We start from the raw sequence: 22,739 nt of genomic DNA on the forward strand, positions 1-22,739 counted from the left end.
ATATACTATCTCTATCCAAAAATACACAACATCCCAAATACGACTACTATGAAAGGTTTTAAAATGCTTGGATAATGGATGTTCCTCCCAGCCCTTAGTAATATTATTCAAATGTTCCCCCACTCGACTTGATAGGGTTCTCTTCGTCCTCCCTATATATTTCTTCCCGCATGGGCATATAAGACAATATATTATCCCTTTAGTGTCACAAGTGATGAGATCCACTATTTTATATTTATCTCCCCCACCTGTGACTTCTACAATCTTAGTGTATTATTATTATTATTATTATTATTTAGTATTTATATAGCGCCGACATATTACGCAGCGCTGTACAGTATATATATATAGTGTCTTGTCACTAACTGTCTCTCAAAGGAGCTCACAATCTAATCCCTAGCATCGCCATATGTCTATATTATGTAGTGTGAGTACTGTAGTCTAGGGCCAATTTTAGGGGGAGCCAATTAACTTATCTGTATGTTTTTGGGATGTGGGAGGAAACCGGAGTGCCCGGAGGAAACCCACGCAGACACGGAGAGAACATACAAACTCTTTGCAGATAGTGCCCTAGCTGGGATTCAAACCAGGGACCCAGCGCTGCAAGGCGAGAGAGCTAACCACTACGCCACCGTGCTGCCCGTATCCCTTGGTTCTTTTACAGTTGATACACCGTCCACATTTCACAAATCCTCCCCCCCTCCCCCAAATCCACTACCCCCCCCCCCCCTACTCTGGCCACTAGTTGCCATCGCCAGCCTAAGGCCTATACTATTAGATTTTCTATAAATAAAGGAAGGATCGAGAGGCAGGATCGAATTCAAAAGCTTATCCCCCCTTAAAATGGGCCAGTTTTTAGTAATAATCTTCCTAACTATATTGCTCTGTGCCCCATATCTTAGACTCAATTTCAGAGAATGATCCTCCATGCTGGAACATGTAGTCTTTTTGACCAGCAATTCTTCTCTATTGATACCGTTCACCTGCTCCCTAGCTCTCTCCACTACCCCATCGCAATAACCCTTTTTGCTTAAATTTCGATGAAAGGGTCATTTCTTCTTTTTCATATTTTATATTATCTGTGCAGTTCCTTTTTACGCTAATGAATTGACCTTTCGGTATATTATTCAACCAAGCTGGGAGATGGAAGCTAGTGGCCAAAATATAGCCGTTAACATCAGTCGGCTTAACATATGTACGTGTCTTAAGCTGATCTCCCTCTGCATAAATAATAAGGTCCAAAAAGTTTACTGTACAATCAATAATCTCCGAGGTAAACCTTATATTAATGACATTACAGTTTAATTGACCTATAAATTTCACCAATCCCTCCTTTGACCCCCTCCAGACGAGCAGGACGTCGTCTATAAATCTCTTCCATAGGACCAGGTCTGCGCCGGGCCCCCCACGCCCGTATACATGGGAATGTTCCCAATGGGCCATGAAGAGGTTCGCATACCCCGGTGCGAACCTGGTCCCCATCGCCGTCCCACTCGTCTGGAGGTAAAAGTCCCCATCATATTGAAAATGGTTATGTGTTAAAATAAATTCAATGGCTTCCAGAACAAATGTCCTCTGTTCCCCCATCAATGTTTGGTCCACCTGTAAGAAATGGGCTACTGCCTTCAATCTCTCTTCATGTTTAATGATGGTATATAATGAGGTCACATCTAAAGTGGCTAAAAACCAACCCTCCTCCCAGATGATGTCTCCCAGAAGGTTCAACACATGTCTAGAGTCCTTCAGGAAGGCCGGTGTATCCCTCACATAACCTTGTAAAAAAGTATCCACATAACCTGATAGGTTTGAAGTGAGGGAACCAATACCTGATATAATAGGCCTTCCTGGAGGATCAACAATGCCCTTATGAATTTTGGGGAGGTGATAAAAAACAGCCGTTCTGGGATGGGTTATATTCACATAATCTCGCTCTTTTTTGGTTAGGACCCCTTTCTCATATGCCCCCCCCCCCCCCGTCAATCTACCTAACTCCTCCTTAAATTGTTTACCCGGGTCTCCCCTTAATTTAATGTACGTATGGGCATCATCCAGTAACCTATGTGCTTCCTTTTTATAATCCTTCTCATCTTGGATGACTGTACCACCCCCCTTATCCGCGCGGCGTATAATTATATTTTTATTTTGCTGGAGGTCCCTCAGAGCTTTAGATTCCTCCCGATTTAGATTCCCCAAGGAGGGAGGTTGAGTCCTTATTTTTTCAGTTCTTTTTCCACGTTATACTCAAACAAATACATTTCTTTACTCATCTCATTAATTGGATGGAATTTGGACGGGTTGTGGAGGTTTGTATGTTTTAATACGGAATTTATCGTTTTTGGGGCAATTGGGTTCTTTTGAAAATATTTCTTTAAACACAGTTTCCGAGTATATTTCTTAATATCTATATAGGTTTCAAATTTGTTCAACTTGCTTGTTGGCGCAAATTTAAGGCCTTTTTCTTATAGGTTTTTCTCTGATTCCTTAAGAGCTACACTACTCAAGTTGTATATCCCCCTTTCTTTATCACTTTTAATTGGGGATTGAGCTCTTACTTTTGATTTACCCTGCCTCCCCCTACACCCTCTCTTCCCATGCCATCTCTTCCTCTGACCCCTCCTCTCCTGTTCCCCCCCACCCCCAGCCAAAAAATATTGGTTGATAGTGCCCTCTTTCTTTGGATATCCAGATCGGGATTTATTGCCCGATAACTTACTGGAAGGATTCCTGACCCCTTCCTGTCTTTTTACCAGTAGGCTTTTTTTATCAAATATAATTTTTGGGGTTATTGGATTTATATATTTGTTTATTGCTGACCACTGCCGGGTCTCCCTTTGCATTGCCACCCCCCCCATTAGGAACCTCCTGTGGTACATCAATGTGGGTGGAGTATCTATTATATGTGGGGATATTTTTGGTATTTAAAAGAAAATTTTTGGTATATATAAAATAATTTTTTTAGGGGAACCAGACCACCCATAACTGATTGAGTATGTGGGAGAGTGTTGTGAGGTATGTATGAATGAGCACTATTTTTATAATTGTGATTATAATCCTGATCTGATTTTATTGGCAATTGTGCACAATAAAGTATATATATTTTGTTCTTGTAAAAGAGAACTGTAGCAGTTATCTATCTATATATGTAATGTATCCTAGCGCACCTTATACTTAATACTGTACATGTTTTTTGTACAGTGTTAGACTAGATCACAGCGCTGTACACATAGTGATGAGCGTAATGACCTAATTATGAGAAATGTTGTGTAATTCGCAAAATTAAAATTATGGCCATAATTGGAAATTCGTAATTTTGTGAAATTTCGTAATTGCGATCTTTTTTTTCATAATTACGATTGTTTTCGTAATGGAAACAAATCAGAATTTTGTCCTTTCTCGAAATTGTGTTCCAGTTTAGAGCTTCTGGATAAATTTAAAGTGACATATTGAAGAAAAGAAGCAGCAGCGTGCACCAACTGTCCAATGTAATCGTACTTTAATCCTTCAAATCAATCCCATATGGTAACAGGGGTGAACATCAGTATACACAATTGGTGGAAAGGTGCACATACATATTGTAAGTTGATAGCGGTGGTTAGGTGGGTGCCACGGATGTGAAAGGGTCAAAGACAGCCATTTCGCGTCCAATAGGACGCTTGGTCATGCTGCGTTTTAAATTTAAAGTAACAACACATGCAGGGACCTTTGCATTATCAGATATTGCAAGGCCCAAAACCAAGTGTCTCAGCATGCATGACCACTAAGTGCACCTTGGCAAATAGCACCTGTCTTAGAGGTGGCTGTATATGGTAGAAGAAAAATCCAAAAGCTCAACTGCTGAACTGTAAATCAGCACCAGGGAGTCAACCAGTCAGCACCTGGATCCAACAGGGCGCATAAATAGCCAAGTAAAAGTGAAAAGAAAGACTGGGTCTCTACTTGTTGCTGCCATCCACCGGGGGAAACCTCACTCACATCCCCTATCTGGCCTAGGTCCTGAACTTGGTGGTGCAGAAATTTCTGCGCACCTACCAGGGGATGGACACACTTTTGAAAGCGGCAAGGGAAAAGGTGGGTCATTTCCGCCGCTCGGGTGGTGCCTCAGCATCCCTGGAAGGCTTATAAAAAGAGCTGAACCTGCCACGGCACCATCTGATCATACACATTCCAACACGCTGGCATTCCACCCTGGCCATGTTGGAACATCTGGTTGAACAGAGGCAGGCTGTAAACCAGTACCTGGCCAATTCCACCATGGCCGCCACCTTGTCCGGTACCGGCACCACCCACCTCCCGCCCCTCATCCTCAGTGCTGATTGGGGAAAAATGCAGCAGGTGTGCTTGGTGCTGGCTCCCTTCCTGGAGGCCACCAACATAGTCAGCCGGGACCGTGCATCACTGTGTAAGTGGGTGACCATGGTGTGCATGATGGACAAGGCCCTCTATGCTCTGCTGTAAGTGGGAGAGACAGCCTTGATCCAGCAGGAGCAGCAGCCACCTGCACAGTCCACCTCTGCGTGGCAGGAGGAGGAGGAGGACTTGCAGTTTGAGGAGTTGGAGGTCCCTGACCTTCAGGATGAGGAGGCACAGCCGAGTGCAGCTGCAGTGGTGCGGGGGTGGAGAGAGCAGGAGGAGGCTCAGGGGTCAGATGAGGAGGAGGACAGCACTGTCGGCTCTGGGGATGACAATGATGTGTCAGCAGAGATGGCGTCCCTCTTCCCCATGGCAGCGCACATGCTGCAGTGCCTGCGCAAGGATTCAAGGGTGAAGCAGATGCGTGATCAGGAGGACATGTGGATCACCATGATGCTGGACCCACGGCTGAAGGGGAAGCTTGCTCAGTTCCGGCCTGGAGGAGGAGACCCTGTGCGCCGAATGAGGGACTTGGTTCATCGCTTGGAGGAAGCCTTCCCCCAGACTTCCACCCCCCCTGCTGTCACAGTCCAGCCAGCACAGCAGCAGGTGCCTGCGTCCAGCAGTAGCAGCAGACACCCAACAAACCTGCTGTCTCTGACAAAGGCGCTCTACGCCACGCCGGTACAGCTGCCGACTAGTGTTGGGCGAACAGTGTTCGCCACTGTTCGAGTTCTGCAGAACATCACCCTGTTCGGGTGATGTTCAAGTTCGGCCGAACACCTGATGGTGTTCGGCCAAACTGTTTGGCCATATGGCCGAACTAAGAGCGCATGGCCGAACGTTACCCGAACGTTCGGCTAGCGCTGTGATTGGCCAAACGGGTGACGTGGTTCGGGTAAATAAATACCCAATCCACGTCATTTCTCCACCATTTGTCTGTGGGTTTAGCTTTGGGTAGGCAGGCAGGGTAGTTCTCTCTCCAGCCAGGCTAGCCAGGGTCCATCGGTCATTGTGTCTCTGCTGGGAATAGTAGTACACCGCTCACCCACACTATATAGCATTGTGTTTACTGCCACTCTGTGTGTCTGCTGGGAACAGTAGTACACCGCTCACCCTGTATAGCATTGTGCTCTGTGTCGCTGCTGGGAATAGTAGTACACCGCTCACCCACACTATATAGCATTGTGTTTACTGCCACTCTGTGTGTCTGCTGGGAACAGTAGTACACCGCTCACCCTGTATAGCATTGTGCTCTGTGTCGCTGCTGGTAATAGTAGTACACCGCTCACCCACACTATATAGCATTGTGTTTACTACCACTCTGTGTGTCTGCTGGGAACAGTAGTACACCGCTCACCCTGTATAGCATTGTGCTCTGTGTCGCTGCTGGAAATAGTAGTACACCGCTCACCCACACTATATAGCATTGTGTTTAATGCCACTCTGTGTGTCTGCTGGGAACAGTAGTACACCGCTCACCCTGTATAGCATTGTGCTCTGTGTCGCTGCTGGGAATAGTAGTACACCGCTCATCCACACTATATAGCATTGTGTTTACTGCCACTCTGTGTGTCTGCTGGGAACAGTAGTACATCGCTCACCCTGTATAGCATTGTGCTCTGTGTCGCTGCTGGGAATAGTAGTACACCGCTCAGCCACACTATATAGCATTGTGTTTACTGCCACTCTGTGACTCTGCTGGGAACAGTAGTACACTGCTCACCCACCACTGTATAGCATTGTGCTCTGTGTCGCTGCTGGGAACAGTAGTACACCGCTCAGCCACACTATATAGCATTGTGTTTACTGCCACTCTGTGTCTCTGCTGGGAACAGTAGTACACCGCTCACCCACCACTGTATAGCATTGTGCTCTGTGTCGCTGCTGGGAATAGTAGTACACCGCTCACGCACCACTGTATAGCATTGTGCTCTGTGTCGCTGCTGGGAATAGTAGTACACTGCTCACCCACCACTGTATAGCATTGTGCTCTGTGTCGCTGCTGGGAATAGTAGTACACTGCTCACCCGCCACTGTATAGCATTTCTGTACTGCCACTGTACTGCTGCCAGTCGGCGTGTACTTTAAGGATAAGTGAAATGAAGAAGAAATCCTGTGAAAGAGGGAGGGGCAAGGGAAGAGGTGTTTCCCCTGACGGTTCACGTACAGGCCACAGTGGAGCACCGAAGAAAACCCACTCAATACCGCCCATGTTGTCCAGGAAATCAACCCTCACAAATCCAAAAGAACAGGACCAGATAATTAATTGGATGACCTCTCAAGTGTCCAGCAGTGGGTTAAGCAGCACCAGCACATCACGCACGAGGTCCGAGTCCTCAGCCAGTTACAAGGAGCGACACCACGCACACAACTGCCAAATACCAGTCCGAAGAATTTCCTCAGGACACAATGGGGTATTCGCAGGAGCTATTCCCAGCCCAACAAACTTCCACCTTTCAAAGGTCAATGGAACAGCCAGAAATTTTGTGCCTGGATTCACAACCATTGACTGTGGGAAATGCACCGCGCACTGAAATGCAAGGCGAGTCCGAGGAGGACTTTGAAACCCAAATCCCAGAGCAAGTTGGGCAGGAGGGGTTTCAATTGCAGGAGGTCGGCCGAGAAGATCTTGAAGACGACGTTGGAGTGTGCTGCGCAGAGGTTGTTCTGGGGAGCTCTACTCCACGGCGGCGGCCCACAATCATATATGACGAGTTTGAGGAGATGGAAGAGGAGGAGGGTATGGGCAATGTTGACAGAGACCCAGATTTTGTATGTGAAGGAGAACATCGCCGTCGTAGCAGCACAGATGAGTCTGTTGAAGTACCCACTGCTGCACGAGTTCGCCTTGTACCACAAGGTAGGCGGCACGAAATTTCAGGCACCACAAGCGTGGAAGTTCAAGTGAGACGCAAAAGAGGCGCAAACAGAAATCGGCAGCAAGGCAGGTGCTCCAAAGTCTGGCCTTTCTTTGAAGACTGCAGTGAGGATGGTACCATGGTGATTTGCAAGGTGTGCAAGACCCGCCTGAGCAGGGGGAAAGATATTAACAACCTCTCCACCACCAGCATGTCCCACCACATGTATCCAAACATCCCACTCTGTGGCCGCCAGGACAGGGTACCAGCAACACTGCCTCCCTTGGGGTCACCAGACTCACCACCAGACCCTCCTCAGCAGCAGCAGTAGCCCAGCCATTGCGTGGTTCACAACAACATTCACAAACATCAGACGACGCTGACACTGTCACTTTCCGGAATAGTGCTCTTGAGGTCTCCCAGTCATCAAACACAACAACCAACAGCCCTTCAGTGTGCAGCCCTACGGTTCAGTTGTCAGTCTCGGAGATGCTTGAGCACAAGAGGAAATGGCCAGCAAATGACCCCCGGGCCGTGGCACTAACAGCCAGCATAGCCAAGCTTCTGGCCTGCGAAATGCTGCCATATCGAGTGGTGGAGACAAACAGCTTCAAGGGCATGATGTCAGTGGCCATCCCACGTTACGTGGTTCCCAGCCGCTACCACTTTGCGCGCTCTGCAGTGCCTGAGTTGCATGAGCATGTGGTCAGCAAAATAACCCGAAGCTTGAAGAATGCCGTTGCCTGCAAGGTTCACCTCACCACTGACACCTGGACGAGTGCGTTCGGCCAGGGTCGATACATCTCCCTTACCGCGCACTGGGTGAACCTTGTGGAGCCTGGCAGCGATTCCTCACCTGCTACGGCGCGGGTGTTGCCCACGCCGCAAACAGCTGCACCGCCGTCCCTCCCACTGGATAACAACAGCAGCACCTACCTCTCTGACTCCTTCTCCTCCAACGCATCTCAAAGCTGTACCTCATCCGGAAACGCTAACCCAGCAGCAGTAGGATCGTGGAAGCAGTGCAGCACAGCTGTTGGCATGCGTCAGCAAGCGTTGCTGAAGCTGATCTGCCTTGGGGATAAGCAGCACACAGGAGAGGAAATTTGGAGGGGAATAAATGAACAGACGGATTTGTGGCTGGCACTGCTGGACCTGAAACCGGGCATGGTTGTGTGTGATAATGGGAGTAATCTCATTCGCGCTTTAAGGTTGGCTAAGCTGACACACATCCCTTGCCTGGCGCACGTGATGAACCTAGTAGTTCAGCGGTTCCTGAGGACATACCCAGGCGTGGCCGATCTTCTGTTGAAGGTGCGACGAGTGGCCAAACATTGTAGAAATTCCAGTACTGCTTCGGGGGCACTCGCCAAGATGCAGGAGCGCTTCAATCTCCCCCACCATCGCTTGCTGTGTGATGTCCCTACGCGCTGGAATTCTACGCTGCACATGCTAGCCCGCTTTTGCGAGCAGAAGAGTGCAGTGGTCCAGTACATGACGGCGCAGTACCGAGGCGCATCCGGCCAGCTGCCAAACTTCTGTGGATCCGATTGGGCCAACATGTTGGACCTCTGCCAAGTCCTCCAAAATTTTGAGCAATCCACGTTGCTTGTGAGCAGTGACAACTCTTCAGTCAGCATTACCATACCACTGCTGTGTTTACTGAAGAAGTCAATGTTGAAAATCAAGGAAACAGCTGTCATGATGCAACTGGGGGAATCTGAAGGAGAAAACGATCAGCGTGATGGTACCAACATCAGGCCATCCGCCTCAGGAGACGCTGGCCCCAGCAGCTATGACGAAGAAGAGGAGGAGGAACAGCTGGAGTTGGAGCAGGAATTTCATGCCACCACTGACGAGGGCCAGAGCGGTGCACGTTGGACTTCCACAATTCAGCGCGAATGGTCAGCAGAAGCAGACCAGGAAGAAGGTGACGACTATGATGCATCAAACTATCACAACGCTCACAAGAGGATGATGAGGATTCTGGCAGGACTCTGGCACACATGGCTCAATTCATGCTAGACTGCATTGAACGCGACCCACGCATTGTGCGCATTCTGGACAACACCAATTACTGGGTTTATACCCTTCTGGATCCACGGTACAAACACAATGTTTCAAAACTGCTTGAAGAAAGAGTCAGACAGGTCAAAATGAAAGAATACCAGCAGGCCCTTGTGGAGACTTTAGAGAGGAGATTGACATCCTCCCCCTCCTCTAGCCAGTTGTACGACTACAGACTGACTTCCGCAAACCCAGGACGACCAGGAGGGCAGCAAACAACACAAGCCGCAGCTAGTGCCCAAAAGGGAATGGTATCGGCAGTGTGTTTGGAGTGGGAAAATTTTCTGACACCCATGCAGCAGCCCACAGAACAGCAAGCGTGCAGATCCACCTCCAACACCGATCGCCTGGAGAAGATGGTCAAGGACTACATGTCAGATGGCGTAGCTGTGTTGAACAATCCATCTGCACCCTTCAACTATTGGGTATCGAAGCTAGACACCTGGCACGAACTGGCAATGTACGCAATAGAGGTGCTGGCTTGCCCGGCAGCCAGCGTTATGTCGGAACGCTGTTTCAGTGCTGCCGGAGGCATCGTCACAGATCGGCGTATCCGCCTCTCCACAGAAAATGCAGACCGTCTGACTCAAATTAAAATGAATCAATCCTGGATTGAAAACGACTATGCAACACTCCTGGATCCCAACCAAGTAACATGAACAATGACCATCTGTGATGGGTTAGCGTTTCCGGTCCCTGTTTATTGAACCTCTTATCTGTATTACATTTATGACTACATGGCGGCAAAAAGCATGCTATCCGCACGCTTCTTGTCCTCATGCAAGGCCTGGGTTGTTGTGTCTGAAAGCGTGGCCTTCTCCTCCTGCACCTCCTCCTGTTCCATCACGTGTGCTGCTGCTGGGTTAGTGTTGCCGGTCCCTGTTTATGGAACCTCTTATCTTTATTACATTTATGACTGCATGGCGGTAAAAAGCATGCTATCCGCACGCTTCTTGTCCTCATGCAAGGCCTGGGTTGTTGTGTCTCAAAGCGTGGCCTTCTCCTCCTGCGCCTCCTCCTGTTTCATCACGTGTGCTGCTGCTGGGTTAGCATTGCCGGTCCCTGTTTATGGAACCTCTTATCTTTATTACATTTATGACTGCATGGCGGCAAAATGCATGCTATCCACACGCTTCTTGTCCTCAAGCAAGGCCTGGGTTGTTGTGTCTGAAAGCGTGGCCTTCTCCTCCTGCGCCTCCTCCTGTTCCATCACGTGTGCTGCTGCTGGGTTAGCGTTGCCGGTCCCTGTTTATTGAACCTCTTATCTTTATTACATTTATGACTGCATGGCGGCAAAAAGCATGCTATCTGCATGCTTCTTGTCATCATGCATGGCCTGGGTTGTTGTGTCTCAAAGCGTGGCCTTCTCCTCCTGCGCCTCCTCCTCTTCCATCACGTGTGCTGCTGCTGCTGGGTTAGCGTTTCCGGTCTCTGTTTATGGAACCTCTTATCTTTATTACATTTATGACTGCATGGCGGTAAAAAGCATGCTATCCGCACGCTTCTTGTCCTCATGCAAGGCCTGGGTTGTTGTGTCTGAAAGCGTGGCCTTCTCCTCCTGCGCCTCCTCCTGTTCCATCACGTGTGCTGCTGCTGGGTTAGCGTTGCCGGTCCCTGTTTATAGAACCTCTTATCTTTATTACATTTATGACTGCATGGCGGTAAAAAGCATGCTATCCGCACGCTTCTTGTCCTCATGCAAGGCCTGGGTTGTTGTGTCTGAAAGCGTGGCCTTCTCCTCCTGCGCCTCCTCCTGTTCCATCACGTGTGCTGCTGCTGGGTTAGCGTTGCCGGTCCCTGTTTATGGAACCTCTTATCTTTATTACATTTATGACTGCATGGCGGCAAAATGCATGCTATCCGCATGCTTCTTGTCCTCATGCAAGGCCTGGGTTGTTGTGTCTGAAAGCGTGGCCTTCTCCTCCTGCGCCTCCTCCTGTTCCATCACGTGTGCTGCTGCTGGGTTAGCATTGCCGGTCCCTGTTTATGGAACCTCTTATCTTTATTACATTTATGACTGCATGGTGGCAAAATTCATGCTACCTGTGCAAAGAAAACAGACATTTCCCGCATTTAAAAGACAGTTTTCCCTTTGAAACTTTAAAATCGATTTTCTCAATAACTATAAGCTCTTTTTGCTAAATTTTTTCCCTCTTGTACCCACTCCCAAGGTGCACATACCCTGTAAATTTGGGGTATGTAGCATGTAAGGAGGCTTTACAAAGCACGAAAGTTTGGGTCCCCATTGACTTCCATTATGTTCGGAGTTCGGCGAAAAACACCCAAACATCGCGGCCATGTTCGGCGAACGTTCGCGAACCCGAACATCCAGGTGTTCGCCCAACACTACTGCCGACAGAGGAGGTGCCTGCAGCAGCATCTGGCTCTCAAAGCCAGAACCAGCACCTGACCTGGATGGTGGCAGACTACATGGGGTCCTACAGCGGGCTTGACACTGACACCCCAAGCGTCTAGATATCTGGAGCGAGCTAGTGCAGTGCGCCCTGGAAGTGCTGTCCTGCCCGCCTTCAAGCATGCTTTAAGAGAGGTGTTTCAGTGCGGCCGGTGGCGTGGTGACCGAAAAACACTCTTATCTGTCCCCCAGTCTGTGGACAGACTGACGTTTCTCAAAATCAACCAGGTTTGGGTGGTTGGTGAGTTCCTGGCCCCTGTTGTTGGCAAGAGGGGGACATGAAGTGGCTGGGAATCACTATCACTGCCTCACCACCCTTTACCACCACAACCTCCTGGCTCAGTCTTGACTAATAAGCCTGGTTCACAATTTTTTTACAGCCGTGGTACTAACGCTAAGTGCCATGGTGGACTATCTATGCAGCCTGCCACACGTTACACTCCTTCTTCTCCTCCTGTCTCTGGCTGCCTGTGCTGCTCCCACCGCCAGGGTGCCACAGGGCACTGCTGCTACCACCTAACCTATATGTAATACAAAACACAATTGCTGTGTACTTTTTTGGAGGTGTCTGGGATGAAAACTGCACTGTACGAGTTGTGAAGAGGCCCCAACTGCAGTAGTATGCCCGCTTCCTGGAACCTCTCATTTGTAATGTTTTAACTGTGTCGTGGTACCAACACTAGGTGCCATGGTGGAATATGTATGCTACCTGACACACGTTACACTCCTTCTCCTCCTCCTGTTTTCTGCTGCCTGTGCTGCTCCCACTGCCAGGGTGCATCAACCTACTCCTCCTGCTGCTCCTGTCTGTGGTACCCACCACCACCAGGGTCCACAGAGAACTATATCTTCTGCTACCACTACCAGCTATTACGCCACTACAATAGCTGCATCTACCTACTCCGCCTGCTGCTCCTGTCTGTGGTATCCACCAACACCAGGGTCCACAGAGAACTATATCTTCTGCTGCCATTCTGCCACTGCCACCAGCTACTATGCCACTACAATAGCTGTATCTACCTACTCCTCCTGCTGCTCCTGTCTGTGGTACCCACCACCACCAGGGTCCACAGAGAACTATATCTTCTGCTGCCAGTCTGCCACTGCCGCCAGCTACTACGCCACTACAATAGCTGCATCTACCTACTACTCCTGCTGCTTCTGTCTGTGGTACCCACCACCACCAGGGTTCACACAGAACTATATCTTCTGCTGCCACTGTCTGCCACTGCCACCAGCTAGTATGCCACTACAATAGCCTGCCACTGCCACCAGCTATGATGCCACTACAATAGCTGTATTTCATTGAAAAACAAAAATGTTTAATTTTTTTGAGATGACTGAGCTGAAAACTGTGATGTAGACTTTGGACACAATGTGGGCTGCATGACCGCTGTCTGGAACCAGTCCTGATGTTAATTTACAGCCCTTTTTTGTATTATACCTCCCCACATAATAAACAATACCTGTTTTTCTTTAAAAAAAAACAAAACATGATGCTTCATGCATCATTTACTATAAAAGATGTTTTGAAAGCAATTTAAAGGCCACTTCCAGTTTTCTATCCAGATATCTGAATTAATTCGGATTTACCCGGATAATGGGTTCAGATATTCGATTCTATTCGTATACCGGAACGTTCAGATTCAGCTATCCGATTCAGATCTGGATTTCTAGCTATCCGCATCCGGGTCAATTTGGATTTTAAAAAGGGGTATCCGAGCACCTCTGGTTCTCAACTCTTTAAAAAAAATGACATATAGTCTGACTCTAGCAGATACATTCATACTAAAAATAAACAAGGGCTGAGGTGGCAACTCTATTCAGATTTGCGTACCAGAACGGTGGCTGCTTACTCACACTCTAAACGAATTACATTAAGTGACTCTACATGTTTCACCCCGTAAGTGCGGCTTCATCAGAGGTGAATTGAATAAATGCAAACGTGAACTGTGCATATAAATAATTACATTCAGTGCTTTAAATATAATGACCTTCCTATGACCTTCCTATGAGTGAGTCCTATGTGGTCTTGCTTAGCCACATAGGTCTCAGTCATTAGAATGTTATTACATCTAGGCTTAGAACGCACGGAGAAGCATGTGATCTGTTTGATCAGCTGATAGATTTGTAAGGTTGCCATGATGACTTTCTGATTTACGTCAGAACTTTACAAATTTATCAGCTTATCAAACTGATTGCATGCTTCTTCGTGAGTTCTCCTAAGCATTGCCAACCTTAATTATATTTAATGTGCTCAATGTGGTTATTCTTGTTTGGTTTTATAACATCATTTAGATTATGTCATTATTCTAAAGAGTTGGGAACCATTTTTTTTTTTACTGGCAACATAATGAAAGTTGTGTTTTAGTCTATCTTAGTATTTATGGCTGATAAGAAATAATAAAGGACCTCTGTTGCAAAAATCTTAAAATTTAAAATACATGTAAAAGGAGAAGTACGTTTCTTCCAGAGTAAAATGAGCTATGAATTACTTTTCTCCTATGTTGCTGTCACTTACGGTAAGTAGTAGAAATCTGACACTACCAACAGATTTTGGACTAGCCCATCTTCTCATGGGGGTTCTCAGGGTTTTTTTTTTTGTTTGTTTTCAACAGCATTTCCTGAACAGCATTGCTGATCCATCCAACTGCCAAAAAATTGTACAGCGAGCAGGGAGGCTAGCCAGCATCTTTGTATACATATTTTTCAAGGAGTGTCTTTATAAAGAATAAAGACCATGCTGAGAATCCCCTGTTGAGAGATGGACTAGCCCAAAAGCTGTCGGTAATGTCAGATTTCTACTACCTACTGTAAGTGACAGCAACATAGGAGAAAAGTAATTTATAGTTCATTTTACTCTGGGAGAAACATGCTTCTTATTTATATGTATTAAGACACATTCATAGATCCTGCCTGATCTTAGTTGAATGGGAGAGGTGATGTTGGTTTTTGGTATGGCAGAAGGGTAATCCTCCGTGATGTTGTAACTTGACAGATTACACAGTGATGTTTCCAAACAGTAAGCTGGAGCCCTGCTCCTTGTCAACACGTTGTGAGTGACAAGACTATAGATAGTAGGGCTCTCATGAATCAGATGGCAATGACATTGACGGCTGTACTCACGATCCCAAGGAAATACGAGTGGACAAGTCCTGAATGGGAGCCGCTCAATCTCACTGGCTCCGGCCGGCAGCACAGTGGGAGAGACTGACCAAACTGCAGGATGTACGCTGCAGGGTCGGGCAGGCTGCCCGACTCCCAGAAGAGATGCGCTGATGTTGGAATGAGTAGCCACGGGCTCCGTCCACCAAACCGCTCCGTGCTAACTCCGTGCTAACTTGAGCAGCCACACTCCTCTTCATACAGTACGAAGAGGAGTGTGGCTGCTCAAGTTAGCACGGAGCGGTTTGGTGGACGGAGCCCGTGGCTACTCATTCCAACATCAGCGCATCTCTTCTGGGAGTCGGGCAGCCTGCCCGACTCTGCAGCGTACATCCTGCAGTTTGGTCAGTCTCTCCCACTGTGCTGCCGGCCGGAGCCAGTGAGATTGAGCGGCTCCCATTCAGGACTTGTCCACTCGTATTTCCTTGGGATCGTGAGTACAGCCGTCAATGTCATTGCCATCTGATTCATGAGAGCCCTACTATCTATAGTCTTGTCACTCACAACGTGTTCACAAGGAGCAGGACTCCAGCTTACTGTTTGGAAACATCACTGTGTAATCTGTCAAGTTACAACATCACGGAGGATTACCCTTCTGCCATACCAAAAACCAACATCACCTCTCCCATTCAACTAAGATCAGGCAGGATCTATGAATGTGTCTTAATACAGATTGAAAGTCACTCATTGTGTCACAAACGATTACCACTACCTCTCTTATCGCTCGAGTTACAAGCATATTAACTGGAAGCAGTTAATTTTTATTATTTTTTATTATTTATTTTATTTTCATTGCATTATTTTCATTAATTGCTCTTATTATATTAAAGTTGTGCAATTTGTCCAACAGACAATTATCCTTTCCTTCCATTGTTGAGGTTTTAAGAAGTATATTTATACATTATATATCCACTCCAGCGCTGCCTGATATTATATGTGTATTTATTGAGAGGAATTGGGTTACCCTTAATCAGGTCCAGCAGCTATAATTTTTGGCGCAACACTTCTTACTTTCATTTTTTCTTATTTATATGTACTTTACATTTTAAGAGTTTTGCAACAGTTCCTCTTTAAATACTTTTTTCTTTGTGTGCTTTATTTTATTTTGGATTCTTTGACATTAGTACTCCATATTCATTTCACTTAGGGGGTTGCATCTGGGGACCCCCAGATTCTACCATAATCCCCCAGGGCCCCACCTCCTCCTGGGCACTTGAGGTGGGGAAGAGCCCCTTGTCTATGTAGTGGACAAGGGCTCTGGGGGAGAGGGGGTTAGCATTGCCACTCCTCTTTTCCAGACCCCCCCTCCTCCCACCTCCAGATTGTGGACTATGAGGTCTTGTATACTTCAGGGTGCAAAGATCCACACAGTCCAGGCTCCAAAGTATCTCTATTCCAACCTCCATGGGTGACAAGGGGTTAAAGAGCCTTGAGACTCCACATCATTTTTCAAAAAATGGTGACAGACCAATATCATTAGACTATGTTAAATATGAGCTATCTAAAAGCAAACATGTTATTTCACAATTCCAAATACAAATATAAAATAACACTTCCACTCAGAGGTGTATTTCTAGGCTAGAAAGTTTGAAACTTGAATAAGATAGGCCTCATGAGGGAGGTACAGAAGTCATGAAAGTGATAACTAAAAAATACATTTTTACTGTTAAAGTGGACCTACAACTCTTGCACAGGACAGAAGGAAAACAAAGAGAAATGCACCCTGTATGTATTTAGAGAGTTTAGCCTGTCTAATTCCCGATCATCTGTGACTAATCACAAGTTGTAATGTGATCACTCCCCTGTGTCACCTGACTGCCATGGCAGTCTAGCTCATTTGAAAGCACAGACTGTTAACAGTATGTCTGATTCCATGATGAATCAGAAAGTAGAAACAGTGCAGATTTTAGGATATTTATCAGCTGTTATAAAGAATTTTTTTTTGTTTTTTTTTTTTGTTTTGTTTTTTGTTTTGTTTAAAGGTTATTATGCTATTTTATGTGTTTTAGAGCAGAGATGAGTTCTAAGTTCAGGTCTACTTTAAAGAATAAACACAGAAAATTAGCCTGATATTATTTCACTGAAAGGCATGTTTACCCTTCGCTAAATCTAACTGGTAACATGGCCAGTATAAAGGACAAAAAATCAGATTGTGTTGTAATTAGGCAATCCATATCCAAACAAAGTACAGAAAGTTCTCTCCTATGTTTACATGGCTTATTATAACTCTACATATTTTAGTATGGGAAGGTCTTATCAGTTAGTTTTTGTGGAAAGTAAGATTTTGAGTATTAAGCCTCCAAGTAACTTGGAAACAATTTCTATCATTTTTTAAATTAGTTTTATGCTGTGTTTAGTGTTTTTGATCATATAAGAGATTTGTGTTTCACACCACTTTGAGGAATGAAATACATGTTAAGTTCTAAAATATTCTGAGATAAGCAAGTACCACTCATTCAATCATTGTGAGGCAGTCATAAGTTTACAAGGACGCCCCAAAAAATTACGTTGTCTCTTGAGGAATTTTTTTTCTGGAGACCGGCTGCCTAACCCCTCTTAAGGACCAGGGAATTTTACCTGTAGGGGAACTCGTTTGGGGGGTCAGGCAGCCGGATCCCCACTACAGATCGCTATGTATTGGTGTCCCTAGTATAGTCAAGTGTCCCCCGTATTGCCAGAAGCCTTTACTCACCTCCCTGCCCTGGGTCCTGCGATGAGCAGCTCTAGCCCCCGCCGCTCTGGCCGGCAACCCCGCTCGCACTGACTCTAAGTTTCGACATCATCCAGCTGGGACCCGAAACTTAAGTCAGAGTGAGCAGAGATGCCGTCCAGAGTAGAGGGGAGCGATGATTGCCGGGGGAATGTTAGGAAGGTGAGTCCTCATCTTCTTCAATCCCCTCCTACCGCCTCTGCTCAGAAGTGAACACTACAATCGACCAGCATTCGTAGTGATAACTTGCCGGTGAGTCACGTGAGAGATGCCAGCAGCAAAGGGAGAGATGCACAGCTGCGGCTGACAGAGGAAACTTCGGCGGCAGCGCTGGAAGTCTGGAGAGGTACGTTACTCTGCTGCTCCCGCTCTCTCTAGGGTTTTGGGGGGAGAGACATCCGCACAGGCTCCTGCTGGGGGCGGGGGGATTGTCGACAGGGACAGAGGATAGCATCTGGCGGCGGCCGATCTCCCGGTGGACGGGGGACTACCACGCTGCCTAGAAGAGAGGCTTACTCGCTCCAAGCAATTGTAAAGGGGCGGGTGGGGGGAGGCTGTTGATTTGCGGAGCAGTTCTTCTTACCGCGCTGGTGACAGCACTTGTCATCAGCCTGTCACCACCTGCCGCCCTTTAGATTCTCTTAGATTCTGGCGCCCTAGGAACAGGCCTTGGGGGCCTTTCCCCAAATCCAGCCCTGCATACCACACATTCCAGCCTGAGCCCGACAGAGCCGACAGAGGAAAGAAGATAAGATTTATTACAGAGACAGTGCAACTAGAAAAGGCTGCAGTAAGACAGACCACATTAGAACAGGCATAGGAACTTATAGGATAGAAGAAATAAGGCTCAACATTTTGTTACAGAGTCTCTTTAAAGTGACCCTGATGTGATAGGATGAGATAAACAAATGATACTACCCCTACTAAGATATTTTTGTTGTTGTTTTCAAATCAAACTCGAGTTGTGGTTTATGCAAAAAAAGCTTCTCAGAGCTTGGTGATAGCTTGTCAAAATCAGTCCCATTTTCTTAACGGAAGCTTCAGAAGAATGTTATGTCATGAATCTCATGTTAAAAACCTTGATACTTGCCTTGAGCTTCCTTCAACCCCCCTTCAGGTCATGAGCTTTTTAGCTGTCCTCCTGGGGTTCTCTGATCCTCTGATATCTGGCCTGGGAGCATTCTGTGCCTGCAGCTGGGCTTCATATGTGCAGATCGGCATGATTGGGGGTGACTGGACAAAGAGACCAGGCTGGCCAGTGGAGGTTTGGAGCCTCAGAAGAAGATAGCAAGGGAGCTTATGGCATAAAGGGGGCTAAAGAAAACTTCAGGTAAGTATAAATGTTTTTAACAATTTCATCTCAGGTACACTTTAAGAGCAAATATACAACTAAGCAGCCAAGAAATAGTGAGAGACAGCTTCAGATAAGGTTTTAATGCAAAACAGTTTAAAGGGTCTTTACTTTTGATTCTTTTGGCTTCAGCTTAACCACTTCACCACTGAGGGGTTTTACCCCTTGAGCACCAGAGCAATTTTCACCTTTCAGCGCTCCTTCCATTCATTCGTCTATAACTTTATTATTACTTATCGCAATGAAATGAACTATATCTTGCTTTTTTTTGCCACCAATTAGGCTTTCTTTAGGTGGAACATTATGCCAAGAATTATTTTATTCTAAATGTGTTTTAATGGGAAAATAGGAAAAAATGTGGGGAAAAAAATCATTATTTTTCAGTTTTCGGCCATTATAATTTTTAAATAATGCATGCTACTGTAATTAAAATCCATAAAATGTATTTGCCCATTTGTCCCGGTTATTACACCATTTAAATTATGTCCCTATCACAATGTTTGGCACCAATATTTTATTTGGAAATAAAGGTGCATTTTTTTCAGTTTTGCGTCCATCCCTAATTACAAGTCCATAGTTTATAAAGTAACAGTGTTGTACCCTCGTGACATAAATATTTAAAGGAGTTAAGTCCCTAAGGTAACTATTTATGTTTTTTTATTGTAATTTTTTTTCTTTTTATTACAAAAAAATAAATAAAATTGGGGAGTGTGGGAGGTAATGAGTTAATTTATAGTGTAAAAGTATGTATTTGTATATGAAAAATGTTTTGGATGTAGTTTTACTATTTGGCCACAAGATGGCCACAGTCATTTTTTGTTGATGCGACCTGTAAGCGTCAGAAGTACGCTTACAGGAAGTTCAGTGAGGTTGGTAAACTTTTCTTTTTCACAATGATTGAGCTGCTTCTCATAGAAGCAGCCAATCATTGCTGGGGGGCTGAGATCAACAAACGGGAATGGTTTTTCCCGTTCATTAATCTCCGGGGGAGCGGCCGGTGGCATGCACGAGTGTGGGAGCATGCACATGAGTGAGTAGGAGCACGGACAGCGGCGGGAGCGGCTGGAGGTGCATATATCTACACTCCTGGTGGGGAAAGAGTGGTAAAAGGAGCGTAGATATACGCACGCGTGGTGGTAAAGTGGTTAAATGTAGTCAGAAGTGACAAGCAACCAACTGAGGACAGGCATGTGATATGGTCCAGTAGCCCTCCTCAAGGACCCACAGAGTTGCAGCAAAGAATAAGAAGCACCATGCAGATGTAATTTATAGTTCTTTAATGCATAACGAGAGGTGGCCCAGAGCGACAGGAGCTGTTTCGGGAGTGCGCTCCTTTCTCTCTCTAGAGAGCCTATACAGCTTGAAGAAGGAGCATACTTCCGAAACAGCGTCTGTGACTGTGGGCCACCTCTCTCTTTTATGCATTAACCGCTTGGCAACCGTTCCATGCCAACCGGCGAGGACGAGGCGGCAGCCCCAGGACCGCTCATTGCCAAGCGTTGGCGTGAAGTCCAGAGGTGGAGTTTTGCAGGAGAACACGTACACTGATGCGCACACATTTCCACTTGCATGACCGAGCTCTTCTTCTTCAACAGTCTCCCATCGGCAATCGCCGCTAGGAGACTGTTATACTGTAAAACCACAGTCTATTTACAATGTACAGCGATCGAGCCCACCAACAAAAAGGGGGGGGGGGAGATCACTTGTGTGCTAGGTTGTATGGCCCTGCAGCGAGGCCTTAAAGCTGCAGTGGCCTACATTGTAAAAAATAGCCTGGTCACTAGGGGGGTGTAAGCTTATGGTCCTCAAGTGGTTAAAGAGCTACAAATTACATCTGCGTGGTGCTGCTGATTCTTTGCGGCTTCAGCATAAAAACAGAGTGTGGATTCTAAACTGGCATGTGTAACAGTATGATGCAATCTTATAAATAAACCTATATTAAATAAAGCTATATAACTATTCAATGGTCCAAATTTGGAATCAAATGGCTCAAACATATCCTCACAGAAGGGCAACTGTCCTCTTTTTATATTCTAAAACAAGAATTTTCCCTAACTAATAAGATGTTTTTTAGATATATTCAGGTAAGACATGCAGCCAGTGCACAGTTTCCTAGAAGTATTGTACTAAAATCAGACCCATTGGAAGCTCTCCTACTGCAAAAACATTTGGAGTCTCCCCTCTCGGTAATATACTCCACCATAATTGACACTTCTACTCCCAGAGTAACTAAAGCACTTCAAGAGTGGCAAAATGATGTACCTGATTTGGAAGATGCACAATAAGGGAAAGAGGCGCCCTGATTTGAATAAAAGCTTTTAAAACCAGTTTAAAAACGAAAAAGAAAAATGAGGTATCTTACCTCAATGACGAAATCTCTGTAAACTTACAAAAGATTTTTATTTGAGCACAGGCAACGCGTTTCGCGGGTCTGAGCCCGCTTCCTCAGGCCAATACAGTGCCTAGAACAGCAGAAAGAGTTCCTCAGTGTACATACATATACATATTTCATAAAAAATTATAAAAATAATAACGGTCAGAGTACATATATAAATGAATAAATAGCATAACATGAATTTAATTTGGCAGATTTATCCATGCCCTAATAGTTGATTCCATGCTGTGCATATGCAAACGCATATTTATGCGCACGCACACACACATCAAAGAGAACACACTACTGTATCTCATATCTAAGGGCAAACTTGATGGTTTAGTCTAAGCTCCATTTGCCGTAATGCACAATACCATTATTATTATGCACCTTCTAGATGAATGATAAATATATAATATATATAGATATATATATATGGAAAAAATAAATTATATACAGACCAAGGAAAAAAAAAAAAAAAAAAAAAAGGGGGGGGGGTTCCATTGATGATAATGTAATAATAATAAATAATAATAATAATGCATCATCAATTAAAAAGAACTAGGAACATAGTGGATAGTATTCTAAAATTAGCCATGCGCCCATAGGAATGATATAATATAAAACACAGAGATCTAGTAATGTATAAAAAATATAAACATATATATACACATATATATACATATATACATATATATACACATACATACACACACAACAACATAGGAAATACTAAAAACTTGGCCAGTTCTAAACAAAGACAAAATCCAGGCAGCGCTGCAAGCATTTCACAGTGTTGCTCTGCATAAGTAAAAGGAACTGGTCACTGACCTTTAAAAGCATTGCAATACATTGTGCACAGCATAATACATGTTCAGTCAGCAGGGGGAGTAAAAAGGCAGGATACAATGGAGACCAGAAAACAACGTTGTAATACTCACCAAATGACAGAAATCATGTAGCATAGGGAGCCTCTACAGGACATTCCCTGTCTCTGCATTATATAACCTTACTTGATTTGTTTAAGCAGCTGCAGGTCTGCACACTCTCAGCAGATTAGGGAAGGGGAGGGTGCGTGATGATGTAATCACAGGAAGTAGTGGTGGGGCCATATTGGAAAGGGGCATAGCATAGGAAGGCAATGTATTTTGCCAGTCCTACGCTGGATTCATAGAAAAGATAGGACCAGGAGTTGATGTATTAAATTATTTGGCCACTAGATGGCGATGGGACTTTCTCATTAGCATCTCATTGCTAGTGGACTGGATTTCTGTTCTCATAGTGATAGATTTTGACAGTTAGTTGGTGAAAGACAAAATATATATTAAAATACATTGGCGCAATAGTGGATTATTTAGATAAATATCTAATAGTTAGTGGTAAAAATAGTGATTAGATGAATTAAATTATATAGGAATCTTATTATATATGCAAAGATTCCTATATAA

The 22,739-nt window shown here is 45.5% G+C and overlaps 1 long non-coding RNA gene across 1 annotated transcript; it reads right to left on the reverse strand.

Moving 5' to 3' along the window:
• Nucleotides 1-21,298: 21,298 nt before the first annotated feature.
• On the reverse strand, nucleotides 21,299-22,449 carry LOC137525912 (uncharacterized). Its single transcript, XR_011023061.1, has 2 exons — nucleotides 22,233-22,449; nucleotides 21,299-21,379 (listed from the first exon to the last, which is right to left on the reverse strand). It is a non-coding gene; the product is annotated as an uncharacterized lncRNA (long non-coding RNA).
• Nucleotides 22,450-22,739: the final 290 nt, after the last annotated feature.

The sequence above is a fragment of the Hyperolius riggenbachi genome, chromosome 7, assembly GCF_040937935.1.
Source record: "Hyperolius riggenbachi isolate aHypRig1 chromosome 7, aHypRig1.pri, whole genome shotgun sequence".
Classification (NCBI taxonomy): domain Eukaryota; kingdom Metazoa; phylum Chordata; class Amphibia; order Anura; family Hyperoliidae; genus Hyperolius; species Hyperolius riggenbachi.